General features: G+C 46.8%; 1 protein-coding gene across 16 annotated transcripts in view; it reads left to right on the top strand.

Annotated features, from left to right (window-relative positions):
- Positions 1-12,500, top strand: part of PHLDB1 (pleckstrin homology like domain family B member 1) — a 365,610-nt gene that overhangs the window by 237,569 nt on the left and 115,541 nt on the right. Inside the window, exon 1 of one of the 16 annotated variants that reach the window (XM_075328269.1) lies at positions 1,970-2,214. The exons of the other annotated variants lie outside the window; for them this stretch is intronic. The gene's annotated coding sequence lies outside the window, so the exon portion shown is untranslated. Of the gene's footprint in view, positions 1-1,969; positions 2,215-12,500 lie in introns of those variants that run through there. 16 annotated transcript variants of the gene reach the window in all.

Genomic DNA, 12,500 nt, shown 5'->3' with positions numbered 1-12,500 from the left:
CACACACATATAAAACTAATTGAGACGTGTTCTTTTTTTTTCTCAGAAGCAACTCCTTCCAGGGCTAAGAAAGGCATGTAAGAAATGGGAAGACTTGGGAGAGTGGGAGGAGGGGCAGAAGAAGGAATGTAGGGGGTGGGGGTCAATAAAACATGACTGCAATATGCATGATAGGAAAAACAATAATACAACATGGCGTGGACGTTTATATATAATAGTGATGTGTTGAGAAGCAGCATACATGTCAGGCTATGCAACTCAGGCATAAGGTGGCACTGACTTGTCCATGTATGACTGTACACTGCACATATGTCAGTGTACTCCAAGCTGACTGTATACTCCATATCTGACTAAACATTCCTCATCTCACTGTATACTCCACATCTGACTGTATAATCCTCATGTGACTGTACACTACACATATGTCTCTGTATGCCAATCTGACTGTACACTCCACATCTGACTGTACACTCCACATCTGACTGTACACTCCACATCTGACTGTACACTCCACATCTGACTGTATATCCCATAACTGACTGTATTCTCAATATCTAACCTGTACACTACACATTTGACTGTCTTTATACTCCTTATCTGATTGTATATCCCACATCTGACCGTATACTCCACATCTGATTGTCTGAATACTCAACATCTCACTATATATTCTACATTTGACTGTATTCTCAATATTAAACTGTATATCCCACATCTGACTGTCTGTACACTCCACACCTGACTATATATCCCACATCTGACTGTATACTCCACATCTCACTATATATCCTATAGCTGACTGTATTCTTAATATCTGACTGTATATCCCTCATCTGACTGCTCACTACACATTGGTCTATATACTCCATATCTGACTATATATCCCACATCTGACTGTAGACTGCACATCTGACTAAATATCCAATATCTAACTGTACAATCCACATATGACTGTATACTCCACATCTGACTGTACATTCTCCATCTGACTATATATCCCACATCTGACTGTATACTCCACATCTGAGTGCACACTCCACATCTGAGTGCACACTCCACATCTGAGTGCACACTCCACATCTGAGTGCACACTCCACATCTGACTGTACACTGCAAATCTGACTGTACACTGCAAATCTGACTGTACACTGCAAATCTGACTATATATCTTACATCTGACTGTATTCTCAGTATCTAACTGTATATCCCACATCTGAATCTACTCTCCATATCTAACTGCATATCCCACACGTGACTGTACACTCCGCATCTGATTAAATATTCCACATCTAACTGTGCAGTCCACAACTGGCTGTACACTCCACTCCTGACTGTATACTTCGCATCTGTATACTCCACACCTGGCTGTGGCTGTACACTCCACTCCTGACTGTATACTTCGCATCTGTATACTCCACACCTGGCTGTGGCTGTACACTCCACTCCTGACTGTATACTTCGCATCTGTATACTCCACACCTGGCTGTGGCTGTACACTCCACTCCTGACTGTATACTTCGCATCTGTATACTCCACACCTGGCTGTGGCTGTACACTCCACTCCTGACTGTATACTTCACATCTGTATACTCCACACCTGGCTGTGGCTGTACACTCCACTCCTGACTGTATACTTCACATCTGTATACTCCACACCTGGCTGTGGCTGTACACTCCACTCCTGACTGTATACTTCACATCTGTATACTCCACACCTGGCTGTACACTCCACTCCTGACTGTACACTCCACATCTATCTGTACACTCCACATCTGTATACTCAACAACTAGCTGTACACTCCACTCCTGACTGTATACTCCACATCTGTACACTCCACACCTGGCTGTATCCCTGTATACAGCTCGCACACACACAGGAGGCGTGAGGCAGTGACACGGAGCTATGGGTGGGACGGAAGGGGGTTGTGGAGCTGGTGGTAAATTACCCCTCCCTTTCCTGCCCCTTCCATGGATGGACTGTAAGCGCGGCTGTGATTGGGTCACCTCCGGGGGCTGCAGCCACAGCTGTGGGGAGGAAAGAAGAAAGAGAAGAATGGTGCTGGCACCGGTGTGAGCTGTGTGAGCTGGCAGGATCCACTCTGAGGCTCGGACCCGGGATGGTGCCAGCTGTGCTGTGACGTGGGCCAGGCTGCCGGGGACACGGGAAAGTTTCTGGAGTGTTTGCCTCTGTACATCTCCCCCTGCCCGGCTGTGGTAAGTGTCTGCTCACAGGGCACAGGAGTGGGCACACAGCTGGTATGTGCTCCGCAGGGCAGGGCAGGCTGGCACTCCTGCTGTGCTAGTACAGTCTGCTTTGTGTCCCTTTGTTTCATACACTCTGTATTCAGCCATCTCAGCATGCTGGAGCTAGACTAGAGACAGGGAGTCTAGGAGAATGTCTGTGCCCTCCTCGCCGCCCCACTCTGTGCCCTCCTCGCCGCCCCACTCTGTGCCCTCCTCGCCGCCCCACTCTGTGCCCTCCTCGCCGCCCCACTCTGTGCCCCCCTCGCCGCCCCACTCTGTGCCCCCCTCGCCGCCCCACTCTGTGCCCCCCTCGCCGACCCACTCTGTGCCCCCCTCGCTGCCCCACTCTGTGCCCTTCTCGCTGCCCCACTCTGTGCCCCCCTCGCTGCCCTCATCCCTGTCCCTCACTGTCCCACTCTGTGCCCTCCTCTGTGCCCCACTTTGTGCCCCCTGGCACCACTCTGTGTCCTCCTCACTGCCCCACTCTGTGCCCTCCTCACTGCCCTCATCACTGTCCCACTCTGTGTCCTCCTGTGCCCCCTGGCACCACTCTGTGTCCTCCTCACTGCCCCACTCTGTGCCCTCCTCTGTGCCCCTGGCACCACTCTGCCCCACTCTGTGCCCTCCTCACTGCCCCACTCTGTGCCCTCCTGTGCCCCACTGTGCCCTCCTGTGCCCCCTGGCACCACTCTGTGTCCTCATCACTGCCCCACTCTGTGCCCTCCTCACTGCCCTCCTGTGCCCCACTCTGTGCCCTCCTGTGCCCCACTTTGTGCCCTCCTGTGCCCCCTGGCACCACTCTGCCCCACTCTGTGCCCTCTTCACTGCCCCACTCTGTGCCCTCCTCTGTGCCCCTGGCACCACTCTGCCCCACTCTGTGCCCTCTTCACTGCCCCACTCTGTGCCCTCCTCACTGCCCATCTCCACCCTCTGCAGCTTCTACCTCTCTGTGACTAGATTGCTTTTACATTGGGTTTTACTGCTTGAACCCCCTCCCCCACGATGGCACCCCTCATCCCCCAAATCAGGCATATCCCTATAGACCCCCTCCATTCACACTATGGTAATGAATTGTTAAGTCTGGGGGCACATGAGGCCCCCGCACATTTCCTGCCCATGTGCTTTCTCAAGTATCTGCTTTCAGCCATGCCTAAATATACCAGCTCCAAGTATATATAAACTCCTAGAAATAATCGGTGGTCTCATTGGGTGGGCCCTGTCTCCCCGATGATTCTGTGACTGGCACATAGCATGGCACAGTGGATGGCAGCTGCTATAGGGGTTCTTCAGGGATTATCCCATTGTTCTGGCGGTCCGTATATAGGGCAGACATACGCTGACTCATCTGCGGCTCTTTCTCAGAGCGATGTGCTGTGTCATTATGGAAAGTGAGATAATGGGATGGGGAATCCGGGAGACAGCGGCAGCTCTGCCAGCCGTTCTGAGGACAGACATGATGGTAATGATTGGTCCTAATAATTCTGCCACCCCTATGTAATGTACTACCACAAAGTATTTATGGCCAGCTTACATAGTGGGTTTCATAAAGAACCACGCTGGCATAGGTGCCCACGGTTTGAATGCTGCCAGTCTGTTGATGGGCAGCTCAGTCTCTCCAGTGGTCTCAGCCGGGACAGTGCCCCCCGATATTGGCACCATCGCCCTGATTGTGTGTTCTCCAGATGTTTAAGTGATGGCAAATCTTTACTGTCTGAATAGTTGGCAGACTTTCTACTATTGTCTTCCTCCAACCTTGGAGACATTTATACAGCAAGTTTTCGGATTGTTCCCTTCTCCCTTGTGGCTGAGATCCCTGTCCATTTTTGGTAAATAATGTCACTGGAGCACAATGAATGTCAGTGTGTGCAGCGGAGGAGCCTCCATTGTCCTGAATATTGTCAGATGCGGTAATCCTGCCTTCTAGGAGACCTCAAGACCCTAAATGAAGATGTCAGAGCCGGTAATAAAAGCTGGGGAAGATCTTCAAAAGAAGACGGAAGTGCTGCAGATTGGAGAAGAATCCGAAAAACACTAGAGGAACACATCCCCTGCTGCAGGGCATGATGGGAGCTGTAGCCCCCCAGTAGCTGGAGAGCTGGGGTTGCTCTGGTCTCTGTACAGGTTACAGCCGAGGCTGGGGAAGTGACACGAGGCTTATTAGAAAGTGATATAGAATTTATAGAAATGATTCTTTTACCATCAGTCTCTAAGGCTACTTTCACACATCCGTTTTTTGCTCTGCGGCACAATACGGCGTTCTGCAGAAAAACCGCAACCGTTTTTTTTGCCGCCAGGTTGCGTTTTTTTTTGCATAGACTTACATTAGTGCCGTATTGTGCCGCAAGGGCTTGCGTTCGGTCCGGTTTTTGCCGCATGCGGCAGATTTAGCCGATGCCGCGGCCGGATGGAACGTTGCCTGCAACGTTTTTTGCTCCAGCAAAAAAAACGTATCGCGCCGCATCCAGCCGCTGCGGCGCATTTTTCAATGCATGCATATGGACGCCGGATGCGGTGCGATGCGGAAAAAAACGCATCCGGCTGCCGCATGCGGTTTCTTCCACTGCGCATGCTCAGTAGCGTGCCGCAACCGGAAAAAAACGGACGGGCCGCATGTAAAAACTTATGCAAAGGATGCAGTGTTTTCACCGCATCCGTTGCATAGGTTTCACAGCCGGATTGAGCCGCACGGCTCAAACCGGATGTGTGAAAGTAGCCTAATGTTGCTGTTTTCTCTCCTCCCCTCCGTTGTGTGTTCCCTGAGAGCCCGGCTGGACCGTGGGCAGAGCAGTATAATCGGAGGCGTCCTGGATTGTCTGTCTTTGTGGATTAATAATAACTTTTGTTTTGTAAATAGTGAAGCTATAGCCGGAGTGTGCCCGCTCATCCGGGCGTTATTGTGATGTGATGACACCTCCATTCAGTGAGGCTGTACACGTTGTGCGCTCGCTCTTCTTGTCTGAGCAGATTTTTTTTTATAGCCCCAGGACAAGGATTTGTTAGGAAATGTCTAAAATAAACAACGCTGCTGAGGCTGGAAAAGGAGGCGACTCCCAGCGCTGAGACTCATCTTGTAATTATTCTTCAACACCCTGCAATTCCCCGCCTGTGCTCACACCGCGCCTCTGCTGCATTAATATTCATTTACTGCGTTCGATCACGCAAAAGGTTTTCAGTTCAATTTAATTCAAACAGAAAAGTTTTTGTTTGTTACATGCTCATTATGGCGTCCACTAATGTTCCTTCTAATTGCACAAGTTCCATTGGCTAGTCGGCCCGTTTAGCATGTAAGTACGTCCCTGTGTGTGTGCTAACATGCTAGTGAATGTGCAGCATCAGAGGATGGTCGCGTTCACCTCTCCACTGCCATCGTGTCCGACTCCTGGATTTCGGCTCATGATCCTGGACTTTCTGTTTCTGTTTGAAGCCAGGACGTGTACACCCGTCTTCATAGTGCGTATGACCGAAAGTCCGGGATCATGCGCATTGAGCCGAAATCCAGGAGTCGGACACGATGGCAGTGGAGAGGTGAACGCGACCATCCTCTGATGCTGCGTATTCATTAGCATGTTAGCACGTCCACAGGAGCGTACTTACATGTTAAGGGGGCCGACTAGCCAAGGGAACTAACGGCCAGGGGACTAGTCCCTGGCCTCATTACCATATTATATGGGATCTTTAGAAATACTTTTTGTAAAGATCTCTCTATCTACAGTCATGGCCAAAAGTTTTGAGAATGCTACAAATATTAATTTTTACAAAGTCTACTGCTTAGGTTTTTCTAATGGCAATTTGCATATACTCCAGAATGTCATAAAGAGTGATCAGCTTAACAGCAATTACTTGCAAAGTCAATATTGGCTAAGAAAATGAACTTTAACCCCCAAAATACATTTCAACATCATTGCATTCCTGCCTTAAAAAGGAGCAGCTAACATTGTTTTAGTGATTGTTCCATTAACACAGGTGTGGGTGTTGATGAGGACAGGGCTGGTGATCAGTCATGATTAAGTAAGAATGACACCACTGGACACTTTAAAAGGAGGCTGGTCCTTGGTATTATTGTTTCTCTTCAGTTAACCATGGTTATCTCTAAAGAAACACGTGCAGCCATCATTGCTCTGCACAAAAATGGCCTAACAGGGAAGAGTATCGCAGCTACAAAGATTGCCTCAGTCAACAATCTATCGCATCATCAAGAACTTCAAGGAGAGAGCTTCCATTGTTGCCAAAAAGGCTCCAGGGCGCCCAAGAAGGACCAGCAAACGCCAGGACTGTATCGTAAAACTGTTTCAGCTGCAGGATCGGACTACCAGCAGTGCCGAGCTAGCTCAGCAATGGCAGCAGGCTGGTGTGAGTGCTTCTGTACGCACTGTGAGGCGGAGACTGCTTGAGCAAGGCCTGGTTTCAAGGAGGGCAGCAAAGAAGCCACTTCTCTCCAGAAAAAACATCAGGGACCGACTGATATTCTGCAAAAGGTACAGGGAGTGGACTGCTGAGGACTGGGGTAAAGTCATTTTCTCAGATGAATCCCCTTTTCGATTGTTTGGGACATCTGGAAAACACCTTATTAGGAGAAGAAGAGGTGAGCACTACCACCAGTCTTGTCTCATGCCAACTGTTAAGCATCCTGAAACGATTCATGTGTGGGGTTGCTTCTCAGCCAAGGGAATCGGCTCACTCACAGTCTTGCCTAAAAACACAGCCATGAATAAAGAATGGTACCAGAATGTCCTCCAAGAGCAACTTCTCCCAACTGTCCAAGAGCAGTTTGGCGCCCAACAATGCCTTTTCCAGCATGATGGAGCACCTTGCCATAAAGCAAAGGTGATCACTAAATGGCTCATGGAACAAAACATAGAGATTTTGGGTCCATGGCCTGGAAACTCCCCAGATCCTAATCCCATTGAGAACTTGTGGGCAATCATCAAGAGACGGGTGGACAAACAAAAACCAACAAATTCTGGCAAAATGCAAGCATTGCTTATGCAAGAATGGACAGCTATCAGTCAGGATTTGGTCCAGAAGTTGATTGAGAGCATGCCAGGGAGAATTGCAGAGGTCCTGAAGAAGAAGGGTCAACACTGCAAATATTGACTTGCTGCATTAACTCATTCTAACTGTCAATATAACCTTTTGGTACTCATAATATGATTGCAATTATATTTCTGTATGTGATGTAAACATCAGACAAACACAATTAAAAACCAGAGGGCAACAGATCATGTGAAAAAATAATTTTGGTGTCATTCTCAAAACTTTTGGCCATGACTGCATGCTAGTGTATACAGGGACATTTAGGCAGAGATTAGAAATATGCAGCCAGAACTGCTCGTGGCTCTGGGTACATATTGCACCTGACAGGTGCCCTTTAATAACAGGAACACTGATTAGTCACATCTTCATACTGGTGTGCGCCACCAACAGACATGTTCCCTTAGTCACTCACTACCGGCCATTTCTTGCACAAGTTAGAGTATGTTCACCCGCGGCATCTTTTTTAACCACAAAAATGCAGCGTTTTGTCCCCCAAAAAAATAATGGACCAAAAATGCACCATGGCAAAAACTCGTTTTTACTGCATTTTTGACCCATTTTTACCGTGTTTTGCCCAATGCATTTTTAAGCAAAATCTACTTACTGGAGGGCTCAAAAACGCAGAAATAATTGACATTCTGAATCTTCAAAAACGCAGTCAACAATAGATGCCCCGTGTGGAGAGCAACATCAAAATCTCATAGACTTTGCTGGGGGAAGGACATGCATGCATTAGGTGCATCTTTGTGACCTCAAAAGCACAGTGTGACCATAGCCTTAGGCTATGTCCGCACGTTGCTTTTTACCTGCTTTTTACCTGCTTTTTTGCTGCTTTTTCAACTGCAGCGTTTAATGCCAAAATGGTTGTGTTCTGCTTTTCAAGCAAAGTCTATGGGAATTTGGGTTTCTTGTCCGCACTATGCAGTTCAAACTGCAGCCTTTTTGTTGCAGAACTTTGGTCAAAAACTCAGCTTTGCAGTGCAAAACCCAAATGGCAAAAACAATTGACATGTCAATTGTTTTTGCCATTTGGGTTTTGCACTGCAAAGCTGAGTTTTTGACCAAAGTTCTGCAACAAAAAGGCTGCAGTTTGAACTGCATAGTGCGGACAAGAAACCCAAATTCCCATAGACTTTGCTTGAAAAGCAGAACACAACCATTTTGGCATTAAACGCTGCAGTTGAAAAAGCAGCAAAAAAGCAGGTAAAAAGCAGGTAAAAAGCAACGTGCGGACATAGCCTTATGCCACTGAAGTAACGTTACCGTTGATGAATTGGCCAGGTGGCTTTCACCACACCCCCGTTCTGCCACCATCTATGATTTGTGCAAAACTTTTTTCACATTTGAAGGTGTTTTGTTTTTTTTTATTCATAACTCAGGTCCAGTGTGTCTTTAATGTATAAAACATGGCATATTTAGGATCTGTCTTTGGTATAGATCTAAGCATGATTCCCGTGGCTGCCTAATCAGAAAAAAGTAAAAGAGCCCCTACTGCTACAAGTGGCGGCAATGGAGCCGGCAATACACTTCCAGAAGCTTCTGTCACATTAGGCCCAGTATTATGGGTCAGGTATAATCCATTTGGGCAGCATTGAGCATTATTTATTATTATGGGAAATCCCAGCCTTTGATTTGGGTGGTGGGAGAGTATTCTGTGCCCCTGTGCGTGTCCTATAATTAGCAAACAAGCTTCAGTGACTTTGACAGGCGGATGCTAAATATGAACAATGGATCCAGCCTCCTATAAAGGCCGAGGGGTCCGCGTATAACCCTGCACACAGCAGCTGTCCATTTACTATTCCGTCTAATGTTTTATTTTTATACACATTGGTGTTCTGTAAATTCGGATGAGAACACAGTATGCGGCTTTAGGGAAAGAGACTGAAGTTCGCTCTCATTAAGTTCTGTTCCAGTCTGCAGTATGGGGACTTCATGTCTGATCCAGAAAACCCTCCGCGATCACCCGCATGGGCCATAAATGCGGCATGAACTAATATTGCACCAGTCAATTTCCACAGCTGATCTTCTTTGCAGTGTTAATGTAATTTTGGACAGTCTCATTCACAGCCAATTTTCCATGTACAGTATTTTGGTGTCTAATGTTATTAAACGGAATCTGTCAGCAGGTTTTTGCTATGTAATCAGAGAGCAGCATGATGTAGGGGCAGAGACTTGATTCCAGTGATACCTCTGCTTGCTGCAGTTTTGATAAAATCTCTGTTCTATCTGCTGCAGATCTAGCAGTTCTCCGAATGCCGAGCTCTGTATAACCCCCCACACCACTGATTGGTAGCTTTCTGTATATACTGTGCTTAGGTAATTTTTATTAAAAGGTTCTGTGGGAGCCTCTTGTTCAGACTGCTGGTGTATTCATAGGAAGAAAGGATTCATATGTAATTAAAAGGAACAGTTTCTGGTGTAACCACAAATTAAAAGGCTGTGTGGATGGATTGTATACATAGAAGTTCTGGTATAACTGTGCTCTTAGAAAACTTCACATGTATAATAAATATGTTAGGAGTTTTAATCAGTGGGAGCTCAGCAGCTATGACCCCCACCGACTTCTTAAATGAAGAGCTAGAAGCTCCATGTGTTCTCCACTGAGAATATAGATGGGCGTTAAGAGCCTGTGCAACATGGTGAAAACATTTGCCAACTGCAGGAATATGTTTAAAACCTTAAACTGAGGCACTGAATTCACCCGCTCCCCCCCTTCCCCTCCATGGATCCAGCACAGATTTCTCCACTGGTCTATGTCAGGACTAGATGATCACATTAGGAAGTTCTACCTTCAGTCATGAGTAGAGCAGCCCCTGGCTGAGCTCTTCTGCACCGCGGTTTAATCTGCTTCTCTGTAGGCTAAACAGACTGTCTACCATACCCCATTTGTATGACGTAGTTTACACAGGACATCAAATTCGTAGGGAAAATTCCTGTGGCATGTCAGCAGGATAAGCCCGCAGTTATCACTGGGGCGTTCTAACTCCCCCCCTGCCCATACATATTGGTCTGTCAATGGATTCAGCTTTCAGTCTCATGTGGTTGGGGGCCCTGACGGATGACGTTGGGATATATAAGGATCCAGCTTCTCTGATTTTGGATTGCAGATGCTTTTGCCCTCCCAAAGATAAGTTACCTCCAGAGATGCATGCTAGAAGCTCTCCCGTAGAGAGCACAAAAGCGCTGAGCAGAGCGAGTAAACCTATGTATGGAAGAGTAAGAAAAGACAGCTGTCAGCCAAATGATGGTTCGGCCGATAGCTAAGGTGTATGTGGAGCTTAGCAGTCTTTCTAGTGGCAGATGTAGAATAGAGTACGTTTTATTACTACTCAAACTCATGTGGCGTGTCTTGGCTGGGTCAAGAGCACATCAGAAAAATAGATTGGGTGGAAAAAGTTATCTTGTGTGTCAAAAGCCGGCCAAGTATATAAGGTAGCTGCTGTCTCCTGAACACTCCTTTCTCTCATAAACCCACCATAAATAAGCCCACTTGTAGTTGCTTGCATATTTAAAGGGAGTCTGTCACCAGATTAGGGGCCACCACCAGTGGGCTCTTATATACAGGATGTTAGAATGCTGTATATAAGAGCCCAGGCCGCTGTGTAGAACGTAAAAAACACTTTATAATACTTACCTAAACTGTCGGTGTGGAGCAGATGGGTCGGATGGGCATCTTCGTTCTCCAGTACCGGCGCCTCCTCTTTCAGCCATCTTTGTTCTCCGTCCTCTGAAGCTAGTGTGGATGACGCGTCCTACGTCATCCACACTAGCCAACACTGGGGTCCTGCGCAGGTGCACTTTGCTGTACCCTGAGGAGGGCAAATCAAAGTATTGTAGTTCGCGTATGCGGAACCGCAATGCCGGTTATTGTGGATGACGTAGGACACGTCATCCACACTGACTTCAGAAGAAGGAGGAGGCGCCACACCCGGAGAACGGAGACACCCATCTGACCCATCTGCACTGCACTGCCCGTTAGGTAAGTATTATAAACTGTTGGTTTTTTTACACTCTACACAGCGGCCTGGGCTCTTATATACAGCATGTTAGAATACGGTATATAAGAGCCCACTGGTGGTGGCCTCAGCTTTTAAGGGCCAGATCTGGTGACAGGTTCCCTTTAAAAAAAATCATGGACTGTAACGTGTTGTCTCCCAAACAAATGACTCCAATTGACTTATTATAAGATTAATCGGGGTTCTGCCAAGGGATTTCATGTTTTAATGGAAAAAAATTGTGCTGCCTGCAGGAATCTGTGATGAAGGCGAGTGTGAACAGAGCCTGAGATGGCAAAATGGGTGGAGTTGGGTGTTTCTAATCATTCTATGTATCACACACTTTAGCATCATATATTTTGCAGTGATTAATACTACCCAGACTGGCCCTTTAAAACAACAAAAGCAAAGTTATGATGAAAGGGCGTGTTTATAATTGTGTGTTTAAAAAAAAAAAAAAAAAAGATTTTAATAGGACATTTTACTTTCCCCCTGGACATCCAGATCACCTGCTTGTTGGCCTTTTCAGTTTGGTCCAGAAATATTTGGACAGTGATACAAGTTTTGTTATTTTAGCCGTTTACCAAAACATATTCGAGTTATATAATAAATATGGGCAGAAAAATGCAGACTCCCGGCTTTTATCTGAGGGTAGTCACATCTTAATTTGGAGGAAGGGTTTAGGAATTACAGCTCTTTAATATGTCCGGTTAAAAGTCCTGAAATCCATGGAAGACAAAAATGGTGGATGATCACAGAATCCTTTCCATTGCAGTATCTCAGTCTACCATGAAGAGAAGACTTCATGATCGCAGATACAGAGGGGTCACTACAAGGTGCAAACTATTAATCAGCCTTAAAAATAGAAAGATTAGACTTTGCCAAAAAAACATCTAGTATAGCTGCTGTGAGGTAGCAGCGTTGCTCGGGCAAAAACGTGAGGCAGCAGCGTGTTCACACCAACTGTCTATTTATTGTTGCAGCATAAATAGATCCATTTCCCACAGTCAAAGTCTCTTCCGGAGCACAGCCGATGCATATAGACAAATCCTTTGTATCAAAAGTCTTGTTACCTTAGGCTGCTTTCACACCTCCGGTTTCTGCAATGCGGCACACTGCGGCACTTTGCAGGAAAATTGCAACCGTTTTTTTTTTGCTGCCGGTTGCGTTTTTTCTGCAGACTTTAATTAGTGCCGCATTGTGCCGCATGGCCTTGCGTTCCGTCCG

This window comes from Anomaloglossus baeobatrachus, chromosome 11 (assembly GCF_048569485.1).
Source record: "Anomaloglossus baeobatrachus isolate aAnoBae1 chromosome 11, aAnoBae1.hap1, whole genome shotgun sequence".
Taxonomy (NCBI): Eukaryota; Metazoa; Chordata; class Amphibia; order Anura; family Aromobatidae; genus Anomaloglossus; species Anomaloglossus baeobatrachus.
Note: the sequence above shows the minus strand (reverse complement) of the source record. Positions and strands in the feature narration are given on the sequence as shown.